Source organism: Macrotis lagotis, chromosome 3 (assembly GCF_037893015.1).
Source record: "Macrotis lagotis isolate mMagLag1 chromosome 3, bilby.v1.9.chrom.fasta, whole genome shotgun sequence".
NCBI lineage: Eukaryota > Metazoa > Chordata > Mammalia > Peramelemorphia > Peramelidae > Macrotis > Macrotis lagotis.
The window spans coordinates 38,213,555-38,236,293 of NC_133660.1; the positions used below are offsets into that span (position 1 = coordinate 38,213,555).

The 22,739-nt window shown below is 41.1% G+C and overlaps 1 protein-coding gene and 1 long non-coding RNA gene across 10 annotated transcripts in view; both read left to right on the forward strand.

Moving 5' to 3' along the window:
* Positions 1-13,451: 13,451 nt before the first annotated feature.
* On the forward strand, positions 13,452-21,400 carry LOC141517484 (uncharacterized). Its single transcript, XR_012476878.1, has 4 exons — positions 13,452-13,769; positions 14,886-14,972; positions 19,898-20,082; positions 20,401-21,400. It is a non-coding gene; the product is annotated as an uncharacterized LOC141517484 (long non-coding RNA).
* An 806-nt stretch (positions 21,401-22,206) lies between these two features.
* SEC31A (SEC31 homolog A, COPII coat complex component) overlaps positions 22,207-22,739 on the forward strand; it is an 86,290-nt gene continuing 85,757 nt past the window's right edge. For 5 of the 9 annotated variants that reach the window (XM_074228509.1, XM_074228510.1, XM_074228511.1 and 2 more), the window contains exon 1: positions 22,207-22,445. The gene's annotated coding sequence lies outside the window, so the exon portion shown is untranslated. The remainder of the gene's footprint in view (positions 22,446-22,739) is intronic. The other 4 variants (XM_074228513.1, XM_074228514.1, XM_074228515.1 and 1 more) reach the window with 1 other exon arrangement.

Sequence of the window (22,739 nt, forward strand, 5' to 3'; positions counted from 1 at the left end):
TACCATGGAAACAATGTAAAGACTGGCAAATTGCCTTCTGTGGGGGGTGGGGGAGGGAAGTAAGATTAGGGGAAAAAGTGTAAAACTCAAAATAAATAAAATCTTTAAGTAAAAAATAATAATAATAAATAAATAAATAAAAAAGAATTCTTCTCCCTGGGGCAGTTAGGTGGCACAGTGGATAGAGCACAGACCCTGTGTTCAGGAGGACCTGAGTTCAAATTATACCTTAGACACTTAATTATCTAGCTGTGTTACCTTGGGCAAGTCACTTAATCCTGTTGCCTTGCAAAAAGTAAAAAATAATAATTATTCTCCCCTGGCCATAGTTGTAAAACATATATTCTCCTCTTTTAAAAAATATATAAATTATATTTTCCCCAAATTACATATTAAAGTTATTTTTAAGTATTTGTGACTTTTTTCGTTGTTTTGAGTTTCAAATTCTATCCCCCCCTTTCTGAGATAGTAAGCAATCAGATATAGGCTATACATGTGCAATCATCTAAAAAATTCAATATTAGTCATTTTGTACAAGAAGACTCAAATTTTAAGAAAGAATGAAAGAAAGAAAGAAAGTGAATTATAGTATTCAGATAATGTTAATTCTTTCTTTGGAGGCAGATATTTTGCTTCATCATTAGTCCTTTGGGTAATCTCAGATCATTGTATTGCTGAGAATAGCTAAGTCATTCACAGTGCATCATAAAACATTGCTATTACTGTGCACAATGTTCTTCTGGTTCTGCTCATTTCGCTTTTAACCCAGCTCACATAAATCTTTTCAGGTTTTTTTTTTAAATCATTCTCCTCCTAGTTTTGTCCAGTTTTTAAAACAATTTATATTCAGTTTATATATCCATTTTGAACTTGTTGTACTGTTCTAAAGCTAATTTCATCTTAAAATTTTCTTAATTTGGGTAGTAATCCTTAAAAAAAAAATTCCAATGTGTTCCAAATTCTTACAATGTTCCAAACAACATTTAAAAACTGCATATGATTCTGTAAGCTTCTGTTACATGCAGCTAAATCTAATTTTGGCCCAACTACTTTCCAGGTTTATCACAATTCCTTGCAAAAAAGTTCCTCCCTTAAATAATCTTTATCTTCTTGAGTTTGCCAAACATTAAACTACAATTTTCAATTGCTCCTATTTAATGATTTTCATATATTTCACTAGCTTTTCTATTTTTTGTTCAGTTCCAAATAATTTCCAATAATTATTGCTTTACAGTATAGTTTGAGGTCTAGTGATGCCACTTTTTCTTTAAACTTTTTCTTTCTAATTTCCTCTTAAGATTCTAGACCTTTGGGTCCTCCAAAAAAGAATTTATTGTGGCTTTGTGTAGTTACATAAAGAATATCCTTGACAATTTGGTTAGTATATTATTAAATCTGTAAATGAGTATAGGCAATCATTTTTAGTATTGACATGATTCAAGAATGAGCAATGTATATTTCTCCAATTATCTATTTCTGTACAGAATGTTTTATTTATATAAATTGTGCGTGTCTTGGCATATGAACTTCCAGAAATTTTACACATTTTGTTTTTGAACAGAATATTTCTCATAGTTTCTGATTTTTATTGATAGAAATGATAATGATTGAAATACAAGTTTGTCTCTCTTCTTCTTGCCTGAAACTATCTCCACTAGTTTGAGTATTTTAGGTTTTATGTTTTTGTTGCATCATTTTCAGACATAGCTGTTTTTTTTCTATTTCTAACAAAAAATTCATATGGATTTTATTCTCTTTGTTGTTAATGTAATTAATTTTGTTATTTGTTTTCTTAATATCAAACTATTCTTTCATCCCCTGTATGAATCTAATTCAATCTTAGTGAATTATCTTATGAAAATTCTGCTATAATGTCCTTGCAAATATTTTTATTAATAATTCTTAAAAATTCATTCATGAAATTGATCTATAATGCTATTTCTGATTTTTTTTTAATGTTTGAATCTCAAGATAGTCCTTTTCTTAAAAACAAAATTTGTTAGCAAGCTTTCTGTTGCCAATGTTAAGCTCTAGTCATAGGTTTTGAATGCCTAAATGAATATTTCAACATGGAAATCAGACAGGCCTTTGTGGGGTCCCTATTGGTAAAAGTCATAAAATAATAATAATAAGAAGAAGAATAAGTCCCTATCAATGAAAGCCATGAATAATGTAAACCAAGGTTAATGTAGGTCTAAAGAAGGACACTGACCAGAACATAACTAGACCAGTATATGTTCAGTCTATAGCCTGGCATGTCAGAGACTCCAGCCCAAACAACAGTGCTTGGGCCCCCATGTGTTTGAAACCCAAGCCCTGTGCTGAGCAGAGGAAACCAAAACTATAAACCAATTCATACTAACATATTCTATACTCCTCTTTCCTTTGATTTCTTTAATCACAACAGGGTTTGGGTTTTTTTTTTGGGGGGGACACTTTGTGAGGATTGACATATGTTGCCTGGCCACTCTCCTAGATTTCCTCAATGTAATTAAACCACTTTGATTATCAAACTACCTATATAATCAATTAGGAAATCCTGGCCTCTTTCTTCAGTATCATGTTGGATCCCTTGTTTGTGGCAAATCTTTAATATTCCACAGTAGGAATTTTCAGACAAGATAGCATATTAAACTCAACATCTCTAAAACAGAATACAGTATCTTTTCCTTCAAATCCCTCTCTCTTCTGAATTTCCTCTTTATGTTAAAAGCATTGCCATCTTTCCAAACACTCACTTTTGCAATCTTATTGTCATCTTGATTCTTTTCTTTCTCTTACCCTATATGTCCCTTAAATTGATAGATCCTATAATTTCTTCCTTTACAACATCTCTCAAGCCTAGTTTGTTTTTTTTTGTTGTTGTTGTTTTTTGCAAAACAAATGGGGTTAAGTAGCTTGCCCAAAGCCACACAGCTAGGTAATTATTAAGTGAGACCGGATTTGAACCCAGGTACTCCTGACTCCAGGGCCAGTACTCTATTCACTTTACTACCCAGCTGCCCCTTAGTTTCTTCTTTCTAGTCATGTACTTACCTACTTAGTTTAGGCCCTCTTAAATTCTTGCCTGGATGACTGCAATTACCTTCTGATTGATCTTCCATCTCAAATCTCTATTTCAGTCCATTTTTGATACAACTGCCAAAATGATTTTCCTAAACTGCAGCTGATCTGACCATGTCATTCCTCTTTTCACAATCTTGTGGCTCCCTATTTCATGTAGAATTAAATATCTGCTCTTGTTCTTTGTATTTTCCCTTATCATTTGTCTATTTTAATGCAAGATCATCCTCCCTTTGAATCTGAATTATAACTCCAACTCAATCCTCTCTGAGCTATTACACTCAAGTCCCCAATTCCTTGGCCAAAGGAAATAATAGCATGGCTCTAGTTTACAACATTTGATCCAAGACCCTTCCTATCACCTCTTACTGTCTCTACAGTAACTACAGAGTGGACTGATGATGCTACCTGAATAGGTTCCTTTCTTGCTGGTGTGTCCCAATGTGGGAACACAGGCTATTCTAACGGACTGCCACCTGGACAGTCTCAGGAGCTGGCAAGCCGCCCTGAGAGATAAGGTGCGCCAGAGTCCTTGGGAGCTGGATATTCTGCCCCACAGCCCAAGGGCACAAGACACAGCTGTGTTTTACCACCTCCCCCCCCTAACGTACCCTCTTATTTTGTCATGCAAGATGCTGCATGTACACCCTGATTGTGTACCCCCCCATTCTCTCAATTATTCTTTGTTCTACCCCGGAGGACCTAACAGTATATATGTAATAGCTAAGCAGTAATAAAATTGAGCTGGAGGCATAAGGCAGCGGTGGCTTGACTCCTTATTCTCAGCTCCCCTCCGGGAGGGAGGTCATCGCTGTGGGCCCTAACGTGAAGCAAGCCACAACATCCCAACTCTGTTCTTTCCTTTGTGATCTGCCTTCAATGTTCTAGTCTCAGACTTCTGTCAATCCTAAGGCTAGAGGAGAAATTGAAAGCATTTTGTTCACCATACAAGTGTTTTGTTGGACCCACCTTCCACCATCTCTTTTTCTTGCCTAATAAGGAATTCCTTTCTATTATTCCTCCTACTTTTTATTGTTCAGTTGTTTCAGTTATTCAATTATTCATGACTGATTTGAGATATTTTTTGCCACAGTAGTTTGCATTTTCCTTCTGTAGTTTATTTTACAGATGAGGAAGGTGAGGGAAACACCATTCCAAGGATGGTGAAGACATTATAACAAATTCTTCAAGTTCACCTGAAATGCGAATGACAAGGAATTAAGTGAATTAAGTGGAAAATATCCAAGGAGTAAGGTTAGTAATCAGAGTTTCTTTTTTTAAAATTTATTTTTATTAAAGATATTATTTGAGTTTTACAATTTTCCCTCAATCTTGCTTCCTTCTGCCCACTGCCCCCACAGAAAGCACTCTGTCAGTCTTTACTTTGTTTCCATGTTGTACCTTGATCCAAATTGGGTGTGATGAGAGAGAAATCATATCCTTAAAGAGAAAAGAAGTCTAAGAGGTAACAAGATCAGACAATGAGCTATCTGGTTTTTTTTTCCCTAAATTAAGGGGAATAGTCCTTGCACTTTGTTCAAACTACACAGTTCCTTATCTGGATACAGATGGCACTCTCCTTTGCAGATAGCCCAAAATTGTTCCTGATTGTTGCACTGATGGAATGAGCAAGTCCTTCAAGGTTGAACATCACTCCCATGTTGCTGTTAGGGTGTACAGTGTTTTTCTGGTTCTGCTCATCTCACTCAGCATCAGTTCATGCAAATCCCTCCAGGTTTCCCTGAAATCCCGTCCCTCCTGGTTTCTAATAGAACAGTAGTGTTCCATGACATACATGTGCCACAGTTTGCTGAAATCAGAGTTTCTAAGAAATAAATTAAGTCATCCTGGAGAAAGGAGAACTGAGAAGGATTGAAACATTCTCCAAAATTTGTAACTTCACTGAAAAAAGATAACAGATTTACTATGCAGAGGCAGAAGGAAAATTAATTGAATACTTTGAAAAACCATGATGACTGGAAGAATATACAAGAGCACTATCAAACAAGAAAAGTGAACTTGAAGGTAGGATTAGTCAAGAGAAATCTAAGAACTACAAGCATTCTTCCCCTCCCAAATCATATTGAATACTTTGCCAGCACAATTCAGCAAATCGTCAGAAAAATTGCCCAGGAAAATTGGAAGCAAATAGTAAAATAAAGCTCAAAGGAATCCATAAGGACATTAACAGAAACACCTAGTTTAGTTCAGTGCAAAACATCAGGCAAATTTCAGAATCACATCATCAATATACTTTTTAGGAAATAAAGGGAAAATCCTTCCATTTTCTAAGAACAATCAATCTGAATAGTAGAATTGGTTTGTTACAAGAAATCAAGGGGAATATTATGATATTCTGAAAAAAATGTGATATTCTGAGAAAATAAAGATCATTTGGCCCTTACAAAATACTATATCCTGAAAAAATGAGCCTAATCACCAAAGAAAAAAATAATGACAATTCATCCAAAAGAAAGAATTTGTGTCATTTCATTAAAAGAACCTGAAGGTAGGTAAGACATTCACTACTGAAACTAACCCAAAAGAAGAAAGTTAAACACTGATGGAACAATAAAGGACCAAGAACTAAGGGGAAAATCAGGATAAGACTAGGTGAAAAAAAGAGAACTAATACCTGAGGTACAACAAAAATCTCTTTTCCTTATTATTGACAGTATTATTGTTGGGCAGGTAGATGCTGTTGTGAATACAATACTGGGCTTGGGGTCAAGAGGACCTGAGTTCAAATGTGGTCTCAGATACTTACTAGCTTTATGACCCTGGGCAAGTCATTCAACGTCTGCATCAGTTTCCTCATTTGTAAAATAGGGATAATAAAAGCACCCACTTCTTATGGTTTTTTGGTTATCTTTCAGTTGTGTTCATCTCTTCATGATACCAAGGAGCATAGCACACCAGGCTCTTCTATCCTACACTATCTCCTGAAGTCTGTCCAAGCCCATGTTCATTGTTTCCATGACACTATACATCTCATTGTGTTCCAGGCCCTTTACCTTTTGCCTGCAATCTCTCCCAACATCAGAATCTTTTCCATTAAGTCCTGTATTCTCATTATGTGATCAAAGTAAGTTTCTGTTTCACTATTTGACCTTCTAATAAATAGCCTGAATTAATTTCTTTAAGTGTCAACTGATTTGATCTCCTTGCTGTTCAAGGGAAAAGTCTTATCTAGCACCATAATTTTGAAAGGTCAGTTCTGTGTCTCTCAGCTTTCCCTATAGTCCAACTCTCAGTCATACATTACTACTGGAAAAACCATAGTTTTGACCATATAGACCTCAGCAAATAAGTCAATACTCTACTTTTTAGTATGCTGTCCAGATTTGCCATAGCTTTCCTTTTGAGGAGCAAATCTCTTTTAATTTCATAACTGAAGTTACCAATTTGAAATAGATTCTAAATGTGTAGTCCCACAAAATATTTTCATAATAGTAATATTATGAAAAGAAAAAGTTTTCCTGGGAGCATCCTGTTCATCATTTCTTATATTGGAATAGTATTCCAACATAATCATATACCACAATTCAACATTCCCTTTGCATTTTTTTTGTGGTTGTTCTTTCCATTTACATTGTTGTGGCCATCAATTATATCATTTTCTCAACTCCTTTCAGTTCACTCTGGATTAGTCCATGTAGATCTTTTCACATTTCTTTGTATTCAGCATATTTATCATTTTTATTGCCCAGTAAGAAATTCTATTCCAATGATGTGCCGCAATTTAACTAATGAACCCTTAAATGCCTAATCTTAGGCATTTGAACTCCCTTGTTTACATGATCTTGTTCAACATAACCTTTTAGTCCATTGGAGCATTCTTCTTTCTCTAGCACTCTGAGATGTAGCAGAACACTCCATCTCCTGCCTCCAGGTCTTTGCATTGGCTGTCTCCCCCTCCTGGAGTGTTCTCCACTTTCATCTCTTAAAATCTTTTTCTTTCATTGAGATGCGTTTCAAGCACCAGTATATGTTAAATGAATTCTTTCCTGATACTCTGTTAGTGTGACCCCTCTCAAATTGCCTCATAATAAACTATTTTATCCTTTTTATTATGAATATATTTACATGGGATTATTTCATTGTATTTTTATACTTAGTGCCTAGCCCATAGTAAATACATAAAACTCGTTGTTCATCTGTGTATGATTCACTGGATCATACTTTTAGAGTCAGAAGGGCTTTCTACAGACTGTTAAGTCCAACAGGCTCTTTTTATAGATGAGAAAAGGAATTGACTTGGCCAGGATAAAGGATTTCAAACTCAAATCTACGAATCTTATACTCATCCTCCAACTAGTGGTTGCACACTGAAAGGGTTTGTGAGAATCCTGGCATGATGAGGGCAAGGTAGCAGTAAGTGGGCTATATGGGGGGTGCACTTTTTTAAGGTTTTTTTGCAAGGCAAATAGGGTTAAGTGGATTGCCCAAGGCCACACAGCTAGGTAATTATTAAGTGTCTGAGACCGGATTTGAACCCAGGTACTCCTGACTCCAGGGCCGGTGCTTTATCCACTGTACCACCTAGCCACCCCAGGGGGAGGGTGCATTGTTTACAGAGAACTTTAAAATTTGAAAGTGAATTTGGAGAACCCCTAGTTATACCATTTGCTCCAAAAAATCACCAAGAGTGATTTTTCTTCCAAGAGTAAAGTTCCTAAGAGTTGGGATTATTTGAACTGTTTTGGGGCATGGTTGGTATCTCTAATCCTGTGGTAACTAAATACAGAATCCTATACTTAAAGAGATTAAAAATTATGATGGCAGCATTATAAGAGGAAGAAAGAGAGTTTAGTTCTGTTATGCCATTCTAATATGACCATTTAGACATTTTATTGATGTTTAAAACAGAGGCAGCTAGGTGATGCAGTGAATAGAGCATGGGCCCTGGAGTTAGGAGGACCTGAGTTCAAATTTGACATCAAACACTTAATAATTACCTAGCTGGGAGACTTTGGGTAAGTCTCTTCACCCTGTTGCCTTGCAAAACTTAAAAAAAAAAAGGACAGTTTCAACAGAGTGCAAACTGGCAAGTATGATAGTTTGATATGGGCAAATTTTATTCATATATGAGATATTTTATTGAATTTGAATAATAGCTTTAAAATTGAAACTTATTCTAATTGTTGTTCTGTTTGTTTTCATATCAGTGGTATCATTTAGTAATTGCTTAGACTGTATCTTTTTCTGAAGTTCATTGATTCACTTATAAATACTTACATGTTCCTTTCCTTCCTTCTTTCCTCTCTTCCTTCCCATATATTTCAGGAGTTTGTGGCTTAATAGAAAATAATTTAGGGTCTTCTAATCAGCCTTGAGTAAATAGGAGGGGGTATAGTCAATTCCTTTGAGGACAAGATAAGGTCTGAAGGACACCAGAACTCAACCTGACTTTGACCAAGCTCCATTTTGGATTCACTTATCAAAGGAATGAATGATTCACTAGCTTTTCTGTGGATGTCCTCAGACACTTCATTCCTCACCAGCTCTCCTCACTCTTAGTCCCAGACTTTTCCCAGCCACACACCTTAATCTCTATTCTCTCTGCCCCAAGTTTGGTATTGGTTGCAATGATGAGCTTACCCAGCCCCTGATTAACTTCAGGTCTAGAGGCTACATGAATTAATAGGGAAAAGAGAGAATAGACAAAAGCTAATTCTGTACCAAACTTGAGGCTATAAGCCCAAGAATCCATATTGTCATTTCTAACTATGCTGATTGCAAAAAAGAAAAAAAGTAGAAAATCAATTTATATAATTTAATAACCATGCATATGTGATGATCAATTTTGAGGAAGTTATTGACAAATATGTAGAATAATAAAAACCAAAAACTGTAATGCTATTATTCATTATTGCAACAGATCATATATAGATTTTTTTTTCTTAAAAATACATTAATACAATGGGGCGGCTAGGTGGCGTAGTGGATAAAGCACCGGCCTTGGAGTCAGGAGTACCTGGGTTCAAATCTGGTCTCAGACACTTAATAATTACCTAGCTGTGTGGCCTTGGGCAGGCCACTTAACCCCATTTGCCTTGCAAAAACCTAAAAAAAATGCACTAATACAATTAAAAGGTATTAATTCGGGTTTTTGTAACATAATTTATTTTTCATTAAAGATTTTATTTTGAATTTTACAATTTCCCCCCCTAATCTTGCTTCCCTCCTCCCACCCCTCACAGAAGGCAGTCTGTTAATCTTTACATTGTTTCCATGGTATATATATTGATCTAAGTTGAATGTGATGAGAGAGAAATAGTATCCTTAAGGAAGAAACATAAAGTACAAGAGATAGCAAAGTTACATAATAAAATAACTTTTCTTTTTTTTTTAATTAAAGTTAATAGTCTTTTTTCTTTGTTCAAACTCCATAATTCTTTCCCTGGATACAGATGGTATTCTCCATTGCAGATATCCCAGAATTGTGCCATATTGTTGCACTGATGGAATGAGCAAGTCCATCAAGATTGATCATCACCCCCTTGTAGCTGTTAGGGTGTACAATGTTCTTCTGGTTCTGCTTATCTTGCTCAGCATCAGTTCATGCAATGAATTCCCATCCCTCCTGCTTTCTAATAGCACAATAGTGTTCCATGACATACATATACCACAGTTTGTTAAGTCATTCCACTTAATTTCCACATATTTCATTTTGTAATAGTTTGATTACATAAAGTTTAATAAAAGAAAATTTTCACTAATTTCATTTCTAGACTAATTTTTTCATTTCATGATTATAACTGAAAATAATTTTGTTGTGTGGGGAGTTTTGAATTGTCAAACATACTAGGTACACCACTACATGGGAGTTCAAGAAATGGTGATTCGAAAAATCAAGTTTTTTTGAGGAGACACCAATAAATATATTGCAGTAAAAAAGTGTGAACTAGTTTGACTAATATTCTCCAATTCTGCAAGCTGCATGTACATAAGGTTTAAAAAATCCAGAGATTGGTCATTACCCCTCCTTCATGCTCAGCCAATCTTGCTAGATGGCACATTTAGAATTAACTTCCCCATGTCCCTGCCCTTCATTCTGGAATTAATAGACAATTTAGAAAATACTCTCACTTCTCTGGATTATAATCCAGATTATAATCCTTTTGGGGTCAGACTGCTCTTGGTCTAAAATTTTTTCATGGGTTTTAGTTCTGGGGAGTTCTAGACTTTCAACCAGAGCATAAACACCGATATGCAGGGTTCCACAAATCAAAGGCAACGTGAGCACACAATGAGACTATTCTCTGTTGGTTTTGATTCTCCTTCTTCCTTTTTGGGTAGTAATAATACTTTGAGAATTGCTTCATGTGGTTTGGCTGCTCTTCCACTGAACTCTCCTGCACTCTACATAATGGCAGGGCTGTGGCTGGGAGACAGACATGAGTCTGGTAGGGTAAAGAAAGTAGTAAGAGTGACCTGGCCACTGGTAGCTAGCCAATGTAGATGGATGAAACAAATCTCCAAGGAGAAACAGTTTCTGAGAGAAACTGAAGAGTGTCTATCTACCACATGAGATATTTTACATTTTCTTTCATTTTTTTATTCTTTTGATTTTATTTTTAAATAATTCTTGTTACCTCATTGGCTTCTATTTGGTCCTTTTGAATTTTTAGGGAGTTGGTTATTGGGCAAGATTTTCTACCTCTTATGCCAAGCTGTTAGTTCTCTTTTTAAATTTCTCATTTCTTTTTTTAATTTAACTTTTTTGTATCTTTACTAAAGCACAGAGACTTTTTTATTCTTTATTTTTTCAGTTCCAAATCTCTCTTTCCCTATGCCATTCCCAAACCCACGAGAAGGCAAGAAAAATAAATTCTATTACTAATATATTTAGATGTGCAAAACCAACTTTTGCATTAGTCATGTTTTTAAAAAAGTAAGAAAAAGGGACAGCTAGGTGGCACAGTGGATAGAGCATTATATGTAACAGGGATAAACTTGGATCACTGAAATAAGATCAGGGACGGAACAAGAATGCCCATTATCACTATTACTATTCAATATAATATTAAAAAATGATAACTTTAGCAAAAAAAGAGAAGAAAAAGAAATTGAAGGAATTAGAATTGGTGATGAAGAATTTACTCTTTGCAGACAGTATGATGGTATACCTAGAGATCACTAGAAAATCAAATAAAGCCTACTTGAAATAATTAACTTCAGCAAAGCAGCAGGATATAAAATAAACTTAGTTTATTTGGCAGTGTATAGAGCACTGGACCTGGAGTCAGGAGGACCCGAGTTCAAATTCAACTTCAGACACTTAATAATTACCTAGCTGTGTGATCTTAGGCAAGTCACTTAACTCCACTGCCTTATTAAAAAAAAAAAGTACAAAAAAGAGAAAAAATATGCTTTTATCTGCACTCTGAGTCCACCTGGAGGTAGTTAGCTTTTGTCATCATGCATCCTTTGTTCTTATTGTTTTAAATTCTTCAAAAATTATCTATTTTTCATCCATATGCACACATTTTAATTTTTTTTTTTTATGTTTTTGTAGGGCAAATGGGGTTAAGTGGCTTGCCCAAGGCCACACATCTAGGTTATTAAGTGTCTGAGGCTGGATTTGAACTCAGGTACTCCTGACTCCAGGGCTGGTGGCTCTATCCACTGAGCCACCTAGCCACCCCCTTATAATCATTTCTTAGAGCAGATTGTATTCTATCACATGCAGCCATTCCCCCAGTTGGTGGGAATGTCCTCAGTTTCCAATTCTTTGCATCACACAAAAAAAGGTTAATTAGCTTTCATTTCTTTTTCAATTTTATCTCTGCTGTTCTTATTTTTAAAACTTTTTTTTTGCTTCAATAAAAAGAAAAAATCTCTTTAACTCTTCTAGAATTCCTATTGGACTTGTGTCCAAACTAGGTTTTCTTGAGACTGTCTGTGGATGTTTACATCCTGGTGTTTTCTAGTTCAGTATGAGATACTGCAACATTTCAGTGGTTTTAAAATCTGGGAAGTGGTTTGTTCCCTGTCCTCCTGCTGTTGTTCATAACCCATAGTTTTCAAAGAGGACCGGTGACATCACAGGATGCATTAGATTTTTGGATTGGATTTGGAGTGAATTGGATTTAAGTGAGATAGAGTTGCACAAAGTCATCAGTCTCTCCTTTCTTGGGTCATTGAAATCCAATGGTAGGACAAAAATCAGGATGATTGGTGATAGCCTGGGATGCAGTGAATGACCTTGCTGGTGTTATGTCTGACAAGATCTAAGAATTCCACAGGATCTGTTTCAGCCGCCTTTACAACCCTTGTTAACAAATTGTTCTTATCTGCTCAAGCTGCTAGAAAAAGTTTTCACATACTTGGGGAAGACAGGACTGTAATTCATTGACAGGTTTAGTTTACCTTTTTTTTTAAGGTTTTTGCAAGGCAATGGGGTTAAGTGGCTTGCCCAAGGCCACACAGCTAGGTAATTATTAAGTGTCTGAGGTCGGATTTGAACCCAGGTACTCCTGACTCCAGGGTGCTTTATCCACTATGCCACCTAGCCGCCCCAATTTACTCTTAACGTAGTTTAGCAAGTCTGTTGATATGGTTTTTAGTGGGTAGTGCCAGGCCTTGCTCTCCTGGTATAATTTCTGCAATCTGCTGACTTAGGGTGGCACCTGTTGGATTCTGTGTGGCTTTCCGCAGACTGTTGCTGAGCTCACATTACTGTTATCCCCTTGTGAAATTCTAAAGGTTTAGAGTGACTTAAGTGTTCCGCTCTCCTTGGGCCTTGCTTTCTTCTTGGCTCATGCCATTGCGTGTTTATGCGTGGCCCCCTCTGCTCTCGGGCTCAGACCCACAGGTAATTTTCTGGAACTTGTTCTTTGCTCTGTACACAGCAAGGACCGCTCTTGCTCAGGCCCCTATTTCTCCACCCTAAAGCTGGTATTGGGTTGGCACCCATTCCTGCTACTGGTTCGGGGAGCCCCGGTGCTCCCAGTCCTAGTGTTCAGTCTCAGCTCGCTGGGCACCCCTGAATGCTGGTGTGCTCTCCCTGCCGCCCTGCTGGGGTCCGGGCCGAGGCTGGTTGCGGCCCCGGCCTGCCCCCTCGGAAGGCGGCAGGCTGAGGCTCTGCCCCCGGGCAGGACGGAGGCCGGAGGCCCATGGCGGGCACCGGTCCGCGAGGGCGCGGGAAGCCGCGGAAGGCGCGAGGCTCTGCGGGCCTCCGGCCGGAAGCCGAGGGGGAGGGGCCGGCCGGTGGGGAGGAGGCGTGCATCACGGGCATGCGCAGCCCCCAGGGCCAGGAAGGGGCGGGGCCGGGGGCGCGGGTGGGGCTGGGAAGTGAGGAAGACAAGGACGGAGCTCGCGCACATCCGGCCACCCACCGCCACGCTTCCGCCTCGCGGCCCTCCCCGGATGTGATGTCACGGGGCGGTCGCTGCACCCCTCGGTCCCGGCCGCCCCGCCGCGGCGGGAAGCCTGGGCGGGAGGCCTCCGCCGCGCCTCCCTCCTTCGCCGCCTCCTCGCCGAGGCCAGGGCGGGTTTTACTTTCGAATACCGCCAATCGCCGCCCGTTTTGCGTGTCGAGAGCCAATGGGAGCAGAGGCCTTGGCTCGCTCGGGGCCCCGCCCCCTTCTCGCTTTAAATGGCGGCTCGCGGCCGCTAGTCTTTCTTTTACTTCTTTCCGCACTCGTCTTCGTCACCTCAGGACTAGCATGGAGCCGGGCGCCGCCCCTCGGACCCTAAGGGTGAGCGGAGCCGGGAGCGGCCCGGGGGCGAGGGTGGGCAAGGTCGGCCTCGCGCGCCGACGCCGGGGTGGGGAGTGCGAGGCGGGGGCTCCTCCGATCAGCCCCGGCTGGAGGGCGGCTCCCTCCGGCGCCCAGAGCGCCCGCTGATGCCGCCGGCGGTGCCCTCTGCGGCGGGCCACGCCCGTGGCCGGCAGCGAAGCGAGGCGGGGGCGCCGGCCGAGCCCCTTCCTTCGTCCCCTTCTGCACCCCCGGCTTGGGCCTTGGCACCAGCCCGCACCCCGCGCCCCGTGCCCCGCGCCCGGCCCTCCTGCCTGGCCCTGCAGGCAGGAATCTCGGAAAACCGGTTTTTGCAGTCGGAGAACAAAGGTCCTGGCGCCTTGGGACTGTTACTGGCTCCGCCCGCCCGCGCTGCGTGGAGGCCCCGAGCGGCCCGGGCCGGACCGCACCGCGCCCTCCGCGCCGGCCTGTGGGCCCAACGGGCCCAGGGAGCCTTTACAGAGAGCCCTTAGCGCCGGCCACACACCACGTGGGGCCTGGCACAGCCGGGCCGCTGCCGGGGGGCGTGGGGGCTCCGGCCTGGTGAGCTGAGCCAAGCTCCGGGCGCGCCTGCATGCTCGTGGGGAGGGGGAGACAGTGTGAGTGTGTGTGTGTGTGTGTGTGTGTGTGTGTGTAGGTAGAGATATACATTATGGATATAATGTGCTTATGTAATAGGTAGATACAGGTAATATGTAGATATTCTATATTATACCATATAACATAAAAATATGTAAATGACATTACATGTTAGATATATATTATAGCTACAGATGTGTTATAGATCTGTATAGACATAACATATAGGTTTTATTAATTATGTTTTATCCAGATATTTTGTGTGTATATATATGTATATAAATAATGCTGTAAGGGTTTAATTTCTTTATTACTAATAACTTTGACCACATCTAATGGCTTCATATCCAGTGATTAAATCTTTTCACTGCTGTTCACATCATGAACCGTTGTGATTATTAAATATTTGTATGAGGATATGCAGATTGGTCTAAAGATGGTATTTACAAAGAATCTGCCTGTGTGTGAACAAATAGTTTAAGAAACTCTTTCTCCTCTTAGGAATTAAGTTCTTGCAGAGGTTGGAAAAGGAAACTTGAAATTCAGAAGATAATTGAATTTGGAGATGAAGTGGACTAAAATTAAAATGTAAGTTTATTCTTGGGTACTATTTTTGGGTCTGAAAATAAAGCATTTAAAAAAAGGGGTGGCTAGGTGGCATAGTGGATAAAGCACTGGCCTTTGAGTCAGGAGTTCAAATCTGGTCCCAGACACTTAATAATTACCTAGCTGTGTGGCCTTGGGCAAGCCACTTAACCCCATTGCCTTTGCAAAAACTAAAAAGAAAGAAAGAAAGAAAGAAAATAAGCATTTTGTGTGCTTTAAAGTAATTAATTACTTATTACCAGTGTAAGATCTAATTAGCTACATTAATCTCAGTATATGCATTTACTCTTATTCTGAAAATAATTTATTAATTTTCCATTATGTTGGACCCAAGGACAAAGTCACTGTCTTTGAGGTGATTTTTATTTTTGCAAGACAGTGGGGTTAAGTGGCTTGCCCAAGGCCACACAGCTACTTAATTATTAAGTGTCTGAGGTACTCCTGACTCCAGTACCTCTGCTCTATCCTACACCACCTAGTCATCTCTTGATTATTATTTTAAAGGAATTAATAGCATTTGACATAAATACAAAATAAAGTCAATGATACCTTCTGGGAGGAGGTGATAGGGTACTAGCAGCTGGGATGGGGAAACAAAAAAGGCTTCTGTAACTGGTTGCTTGAATGGGATTTTGACTAGAAATTCTGAGAACTGAGTATAATGGTAAAATGTATTTCTAGTATAGAGGGAGACAGCTAGGACAAGTATGATGAGTATCCAGTGTGAAGCACAGCTAATAAGATTGTTCTGAATAGCTAGATGGAAATACTTGTAGGATAAGGTGTAAGGTATAAAGGTTATTATAAATGGCATTCTGGGTCTTTGGAATTTCTTGGTTAAGGGGGAGTGGTATAGTTTGACTTGGGGAGTTAATATTGAAGACAGGTTGGAGAAGGGAGAGATTGGATGGGGAGATCAGTAGGTTATTTAAGTTGGTTCAGGTAGGCAGCAATGGACACTTGAATAAGGGTGGTGTCCTGATGGGTTGTGGGAATGAGGGAGAGAGTATCAAGGATGCTTGACTCCAGTCTAAGGGACCTTGCAGACAAAGATGACTGTAGGTGGAAGGAAATGGGGACAGTTTAGGGTGGAGATTTAGGAACCTGGTGGGAGATGATGGGGTTTTGGGATTTAAGCCTAGTAAAGATGTGCTAGATTATCAGTAGAGAAAAAGGGGCTCCAGGACAGCCCTTGGAGTAGGGGTGGGGTGTTTTTATCACTTAGAGCCTATGCAGTACAATTCATGGGTGAACCAGCAGGGGATACTAGGTTGCTGTTAGCTCCTCTGACCCCCCCAAAAAAGAGGATTGACAATTGGTTAGAGTTGTTTGCTTTGAGTGATGTTGGAAGCTAGGTCGTTTAGTTTGCAGGGGACCAAGAGGACAGGAAATCTGGGCTGTAAAAGAAAGGGTGTAGTTTACATGTGGTATAGTGAACCACAACTACTACTTAGGAGCAGCTATGTGGCGCAGTGGGTAGAGCACCAACCCTGGAGACAGGAGAACCTGAGTTCAAATGAGACCTTAGACTTACTAATAACCTAGCTGTGTGATCTTGGGCAAGTCACTTAACCCTACTGCCTTGCATAAACCAAAAAAAAAATCATAGATATTTAATAGTAACTACAAATTGTCTTAGTAGGGCAACTCTTTTTTTTTTTTTTTTTTTTTTGCGACTGACACACACAGATTTATTTGGGATCTTGTACATTTAAACCAGTGAGAGTCACCTGGCTCTAAGCACACATTTTTGGTCTTTAAAGTGACAAAAAAGACACCCCCCAGCCCCCAGCCCAGGCTTGTCCTCCTTGCCTCTCTCAGTGCCACCAGTAGGGCAACTCTTAACCAGAGTATGGATTCTTGTGCTAAGGATGACATAACAATCCATGGTAAAGAAGGGGGAAAGGATATCATACTTTTATCTTTAAATTTTTAATAATTAATGATTTTACAAAGTCATTAATTATAAAAAAAATAAGTCACTTTATGACTTTGAGAAACCTAGGTTTTCTGTTGTGCTTTTTTCTAATTTTAAAATATTTTTGTAGCTATAAGTGTTCATTCCTTTCCATGTTTGTCCATTCTGTTTGACTTTTGTTGTTGAACTTTGTAGCTTTGTAATATTGAGTGGCTTCCAGTACATTATGTGACAATAAAAGTTGGACTCTGGAAAAATATTACCTGATGACCTAGAGTAGCTTTGTTCAGTAACTTATTTAAAATTTAAAATGTGTAGATTATACTGATCAAAATTGAAAGATGGAAATGTGTCATAGAGATCACTGAAAGCCTGATGTTTTCATCTTTTGATTTTCTTTTTCTCCAGAAGCAAAGTTTGGGTTTAAATGTTCAAATTTGAACCCTTCAAATCTTTGGACCCCCCCATACATATTTTAAATGAATTAATGTGATTTCCTTTTGAAAATCGATTTCAAGGGCATTTATTTATTTTAAGGTTTTTGCAAGGAAAATGGTTAAGTAACTTGCCCAAGGCCACACAGCTGGGTAATTATTAAGTGTCTGAAGCTGGATTTGAACCCAGGTATTCCTGACTCCGAGGCCTGTGCTTTATCCACTGCACCACCTAGCCGCCCCTCAAGGCATTTATTTAGCCCTGACTATGCAAGGCATTGAACTAGATGCTGGGAGATGGGAAATGTAAAATATGAATGATACATTCTCCCAGATTGTGATTTTGACCATCAGTAGTAATTCTTCCATCATTTCAAAATCAGAATTTTTTTTTTGTTTCAAAGCAAATTCAAACATATATAAGGGTGTCTCTGGGGGGGCTTCCTAATTTTAAGGGGTGATGTTTTTTGAAGTTAGACTTTGGTGTTTTTTTCCCCCCTTTGTTCATAGATGTTTTAGCTGGAAAAACAGAGGCTAAGTCACCTTCCTTCCTTCCTCACAAAAACTAATGAGGGTTGCTGGATGGCTGGGAGAGCATTATAGACTTGAGGAGCAGGAACCTCTTAGGGTTTAAGATTGAACCATCCCCTGCTGAAGATAATCCAGGAATCCTACATTTAGAGTAGAACCAAACTTTGCAATCATTTAGTCCAGACAGTGAATTTGAGAGGTAGGCCTAGGCCCCATATCATCAGTACTGTTCATCATGCTGCCCCATCTGACTGATTCTGCCTCCTCCCCTTCTGTCATCTGTTGTCTTCATTCAAATAGACAAGTTATTCTCTAACTGCTAAATTAATATTCCTAAATATTACCATGTCACTTGCTCAGAAATCTTTATTCCTTTTGTCTGTAGAAGAGTCTTTTGTTTTTAAAAACTTGGGAACAGTCAGGATCTAACAGCTTTTTAAATGGGCATATATGTGGTATACATAGAATAACAATGAGAATGTCACATGAAATCATTATTTTTCTATTCTTAGCACTTGGATTTTTTTTCTTGGGGTGGGTAGGCTTTTTGTAGAATACAAAAAACTTGATTTTACAAGTATAAAAATGATTCTTAGCTTAAGGGCCATGAGAAATCATTTTTATTATTAATAATCCATTATAGGATTCAAGAGTTTATTTCCTTATTCAGACTTGTCTGATGGACATTGACCTTATCTCTGGGTACCCAAGAAGACTATATCTGTTTGAGGTATAAAGAATCTAATCTAGGTGAATTCTTGGCATTAGGGAATAAGCTCATCTTCCACACCTCCATTGAGGTTCAGGGTCATCCAATTCATGAAGGAGAAAATAGTGGTGGGAGAGGAACAGCTTGCTGCAGCTGGTTGAGTCTCAAGAGCAAGCCACTTTCTCAGCAGGCTGTAAAGACAGCCTACTTCCTTATTAATTGTTCACCAATTAGGCTTGAATTTCACAGGGCAACTCCTTTTCCAAAGGGTTCAGTGTTTCCATGGGTTTTTGTCTTTGGTCACTGAGAAATCAATTTTTGGTTACTGAATTGGTTATTTGCCTAATAATTACCCAGTGACCTCAGTCTCTCTGGGCTTTTTCATGGTCATATAACCATACAGAAACAGGTGTTGAGGTTTGCCAAACCTGTCATGCAGAATGTGGTCCTTAGCCAAGTTTTGTGAAACTAGATGAACTGCATTCCAGGTATAGGGAACAACCATAGTCTTGTCTTAAGTGCATGCATTCCTGAAACAACTTGATTTTTGTAATCCCAAATGAGGAAAGCCCCTTCACTAAAATTGGTTGGGATCTCCTGTAGTTTATAGACAACAGGAAAGGTAGCTGTTGTTGGACTGAGGTTAAGTGATTTGTCTAGGGTTATACAACCAGGTCTTGAATCAAGGCACTGTCTCTGAGGTTAGTGCTAGCCCTCAGCAAAGTAAAATCACCTAGATTAAAAAGCTATGTATGTCAGATACCTTGGCACCAGAAAACACTAGAGGGGAGCATGAGAACTATATTTGAATCAGTTTTGCAAACTCGGGTTTAATCAGTTGGTGCTATCTTAATTGGTCTATAAAATGAGTAACAATTTCAAAGTTCACCCTGTTTCATCTTTCATGAATCTGAATCAGATACAATTAAAAAACTGAGTAATTCTATATACAAAGTAGAATAAAGGTATTTATGCCAAATTCTTCATGTGGAGCTCAAATACATTTATATATAAATTTAATGGATTTATTACATTGTTGGTTCCTCCACTTTTGTTCCCTCCCTCCAAAAAGCTGTCTTCTTTAATATTCAGTTTAAGACAGTGGAGTTAAGTGACTTGCTCAAGGTCACACAGCTAGTGTCTGAGGTTGGATTTGAACTGACTCTAGGGCCAGTGCTCTAACCATTGTGCTGCCTAGCTGTCCCAAAACTCAACCTGACAACAAAATTAAAACCCACATGTTGACCACATCTTAAATGTATTACTTTGCACCTTTAAGTTATTTTCATAATATTGCTCTCTGAATCTTTTCTAGGAATAACTTGGATAATGTAACTTCAAGAAGAAAATTGCCTGTTGAGAAATTTGAGCTCTGGAAGGTGGCTGGCACACCTAGAGCTTTGAACACAATTTAGGCTTGGCCTTATTTATAAAATGAGATTTGCCTAGATGACCAAAGGTCCTTCCAACTCCCTCAATCTAAGACTATCATTGAAAAAGGTAAGCTTTATTGATCTTTTTAAAAATTTGAACTGGAAATTGGAACCCAAGGTCACACACAGCTAGGCAATTTATTGCCTGAGGCCAGATTTGAACTAGTCTTTCCTGACTCCAGGGCCCCTGCTCTACCAATGTGCCCTCTAGCTGCCCCTGATTTTTCTTCTTCCTATGGAAAAGGTGCTTTGGTATTTTGGTTTGAGTGGGTACTTTGTAACATAAATAAACCTCTGTTCAATCTCCTGATAAAAGAGAATGGACTAAATTGTAGCAGCTTTATTTTCCTGTTTTGACACTGTAAATCTTTTGTCATCTTTGCAGGTTGTCACCAGAGACTTTGTGCCTGTGGAATTTCAGCTTTAAAATTCTATGTAATGTGTTTGGAATATTCATTTTTCAGCAAATGCAAGTCCCAAAGACTTGGAATACTATTTAAGCTTTGAATTTTTTCATGCACTTATTTTGTGGGGAGCCTCCCAGAAAGTGAATTTTCTTAATGCTCTTCAGTTTGACTTAAAATTAACCAAACAAAAAACTAAAAAAAATTAAAATTGTATTAAAAAAAGAAACTTTTTATTGTCTTTGATTAACTTTGATGTGTATTCTGTTTCCAATTCTTTCTCTGCCCAATTTGCAAACTGGGTGAGATGATAATGGTAGGATTACCCCTTCTCTTTTGGGAGGTAAAACATGTTATGGACCAGATGAGCAATTCTAAAATTCCCTGGGGGTAAAGTGAAGCAAAATCAGATTGGCTGGAAGTATTAATCTAACTTAGCCCAAATCCTGTTAAATCTTTTGACAAGTTTGTAGGATTCCATAAATGATTTAACAATGAGTTCTTGCAGACATTTTCCATTCATAATATAGGAGAGACATTCTCTTCACACCCCTTTCCTTCAGTTTAATTTTGCCAGCAAAATCAAGAGTAGAAACCATCTTATTTTCCCATTTTTAATTCCTAGTGCATACATAGCACACTGCATTTTAAGCTTGACTGCTGGTAGTGTAACATAACACCGCATTCCAGTGTAATGCACAAGAAGGGGCAGTGGTGGTGTGGATAAAGCACTGGCTCTGGGTTCAAATCCAGTCTCAGACACTTTAACCCCATTTGCCTTGCAAAAAAACCTAAATAAAAAAATAAAAGTGTAAAAAAAAAAAGGTAGCCCTGGCTCTGTGTGTCTGCCACTTAGACAAATATAAACCTTTGGACCCCAGCCAAAAGGTTCCAAATTTAGAAGATCTTTCCATGGAAACAGACTGGCCAAGCTCTCCGAACCCCCAACTGCTTAGACCCTTCAGGCTCATCCCCATAGGCTTTCTGGCCCCAAAACCGAGGAGAGGCCTCCCAGCCCCTCCCCAGAGTCCCTTCTGGACCTCGCGCCTTGGGCGCCTCCCCGTTGCTACTCGGTCTCCCGCTCTGACGGCTCCAGTCTGGCTTTCCTGAGGCCGGCTGCGCTGCACGCTGCAGGGGCGCCCTCGCACCCCGGGATCTCCTGTAAAACTGACCCTCCGCCAGCCCCGCTGCCTCTGCCTTGGCCTGGCCCCGGCCATCCCCCAACCTTCATTTCCCAACTTGAGTCTCAACTTCCAACGTGGCAGAAGGGGCGCTGCCCCTTCGCCCTGGCTGCTCCATCGCGGAGTCGCCCCGGGGCGGGACCCTGCCCCTGCCCCTCCCCCACCCCGTCTGGACCTCCTCCCGGGCCCGGCCTCCGGCTCATCCGCACACGCCTCGGGCGGGTCCCGCGTGAGGAGGCGGCGCCGGGCACCCGGGCTGGACCGGCCTCAGGGTTTCGCGATGGCCTCTGACCCTCCACCGGCAGAGACCGATGGGATTGGGCAGAAGCAGGGTCGCGTCACTCGAGGAATCCCTTCTTCCGCCGGATGCCGGAAGTGTCGCGGTCTGCGTCGCGCCTGCGCCGGGAAGAGGTGGTGGTGGGCGGGGGAGCTCCCTCCGGTAGCCTTCGCGCCTGCGCCAGGAAGAAGTGCCCCGTGGCCGCCCGAGCGTCTGCGCCCGGGAAAAGCTTTCTTCTTCCCCCTCCCCCCCGCCCCCTTTGCTCCCGGAAGTGCTCGCGGGGCGGGGCCGGGCCGCGGCTGCCACGTTGGAGAAGTTCACCGGTCGGGGGGAGGGGCAGCGGCGGCGGCGTCCGGAGGAGCGTCCCCGACTGCCCGACCCGCGCGGCTTGACAGACGCCCCGGCCCTCCGGCGCCTCCGTCCCCGGCCCTTCCGCCAGGGCGCCGCCGCCGCTTCCTCCTCTGCGGCGGACTCGGGAGCGGCGAGAGAGACCTGCCCGGCCCGACCCCGGCGCAGCTCCGGGGACAAGAGCGCGACCCGGGGCCCTGCCGAGCCCCTCGGCCCTCAGGTAGGTGCGGGGCTTCCCGCGGCCCACCTGGCCGGCTGCCGCAGAGGGAGAAACCGGGGAGACGGGCCCGGGGCCCCTCTGCGCCCCTCGCCCCCCGGCCCCCCGGGGAGCAGCCGCCGGGGCCCGGCTGTCCGGACCTTTGCCCTCCTGGCGCCGCTCCGGCCGCTGCTCCTGCGAGCGTGGCATGCCCGGGAGGAGGCCGGCGCTCCCACCCTCCCAGCCCAGGCAGCCCAGCCTCGGGGAGCAGAGGAGGAGAAGGACCCAGGGGCGCTTCCGAGGAACTTCAGAGAGTAA